This window comes from Propithecus coquereli, unplaced genomic scaffold, assembly GCF_000956105.1.
Source record: "Propithecus coquereli isolate 6110/MARCELLA unplaced genomic scaffold, Pcoq_1.0 Scaffold94, whole genome shotgun sequence".
NCBI classification, from domain to species: domain Eukaryota; kingdom Metazoa; phylum Chordata; class Mammalia; order Primates; family Indriidae; genus Propithecus; species Propithecus coquereli.
The window spans coordinates 1,690,428-1,692,668 of record NW_012155729.1 but is presented as its reverse complement, the minus strand read 5'-3'; positions in this window follow the sequence as shown (position 1 = coordinate 1,692,668).

Genomic DNA, 2,241 nt, shown 5'->3' with positions numbered 1-2,241 from the left:
TGATTGCAGCTTATGACAATTAAAGGTATAAGGAATAGCACACTGGATTATCAGGGAAAAGTAATTCATTCAAGCTGAAATCTACCAGTTATCAGCTGTTTATTGAGGTTGCATTAACTTCTCTGAATCTCCTTTTTCCTCTCTCATGAAATAAGTAGGTTAAATTAGATGCTATTTAAGACCCTTTCTGGTGCCTTGCTGTATTTCTCGAAAAATAAACAGCAATGTGGTTTGAATTTACAAAACTAGCTCACTAAATTTGGGGTTGTGAAACTTAGAAGACACCTTATTAAGTATGAACGATGTGAATTTAAGGCCAAAAATGGTAGTCCTATTTTGCAAAATGAGTAACAACCTTGGGAAACTCATTATTTCCACATATGATCGTATTTTCTCCATCTTTCCTGGGGTACCTGCTAGTGTGATAGTAAAATAAAAATAAAAAGCTCAAATTCACAAGGACAGAACAAACACAAGAAGAGAGGTCGTGGTAATAAATTTCAGCTCGGCTGGTGGAAGGAGGTAACTGTGTCTGCAAAGAGGAGAAAACTAAACCCCAAGCTCCTGCGTGGTGGGGTGTTAAAAACAATTGAGAGGCCTCACCAACAGAACCCCACGCTGTCTGGGGGGTGGCGGGGCAGACAGAGACTGGTAGGTTATGCTTTAGAGAAACTGAATGGAGATGCTCAGAGTCATGAAAACTTGTGTAGCAGATGGGGCCTCCAGCCGCCTTCCCCACTGTAAGCCTCAGTTTCCTCTTCTGCATCATGGGCAAAATATCAGTGCCTCGTCTACAGGGAAGATTATGGATTAAAGGGGATGATATGTACAAAGGATTCAGCCATGTCTGGCAATAGTAAGTGACCAAAAAGGCTAATTACTATTAACATTAACTGATGCTGGAGATATTTATCCAGCACCATCCAGCAGTCAAGCAAATGTTCCTCCAGGAGGAGATTGTAGAGATTCTTCTCTGTAGAAAGCTCTGAACGGCCCCAGGGAGAAATTCCAGTACTATCTATTGAAATGCCCCCGACCGGGCTCACACTCCTCAACCTACCCACAAAGCCCAGAAGTTCAAAAAGCTGTGCCACATATACAGACCATCTGACCAAGGGTTAGTATTGAATAGACAGCCAAAGGTGACCAGACGTGAAAAGACTGTTTCCAAACATGAAAGGGAAAGCCCAAATTAAACGGAGAAAGAAACCCGCAGGACGCAGAGATTATAAAGGGAGAAGAGAACCCTAAAATTTTTATGCTCAGAAAAATGAGATGAACAAGATGCTATAAAATAAAAGAACAATCAGAAGATAAGAAATATCTCTTGGGCATTTAAAATATGATAGAGAAAATAAAAGGAAATCAGAATAAAAGATGGAAGATAAAGACAAAGAAATCTCTCATACAGTAAATAAAAGAGATAAAAAGTAGAAAATTAGAGGAGCAGTGCAGAAGTCCAAGTTCTAACTAATGGTAATTCCAGAAAAAGTGAAACAAGAAAAGGGACAGAAAAGACATGATTAAAGTTTAATACAAGAACTTAGTGTCAAGAACCTGAGTTTTCAAACCTGAAAGGGCCCAGTGAGTACTCAGCACATTGGAAGAAAAAGAGACCAACTAATTATAAATAATTATGAAATGTTAGAGCTTCATTGGTGAACAGAATATGCTCAAAGCTTCTAGGGAGACTTTAGTGTTGGAGAAGAGCCCACACAAATGCATAGGAATCAGCATGGAATTGGACATCCCAGAATTAATTTTGGATTCTATAAATGAAGGACTTTTAATCAAGAATTCTATACCCACTTAACTATCATTATGTGATATAGCATGGGAAATGGATAAAGGTATTTTAAAGTTGCCAAGACTAACCAATTTACTTTCATTCACTTTTTCTTAGGAACCTGCTGAATTATTTGTTTCAGAAATAATGCACATTGATCCATGAAAAACTTGGAAAGAATGGCTCTTACTCAGGAGGGCAGCAGCAGCCACGCCCGGGGTAAGACCCGTCTGGCACCTGCAAGTCCTAGCTAGAGAGAAGGAAGAAACCACACGGAATCAATCAATTTTCTGATATACCTGAGTATTTGGGAAAATATTGATAAGCTTGGGCTACTCTGATGGGAAAAAAATAACATGTGTATAGAAGACTCAGCAAATAAAAAATAGGAGGCAATTCTTAACTTTGGGAAGAAAAAAAGTTGTAAGAAATCAAATATAATCATAGGTCACCAC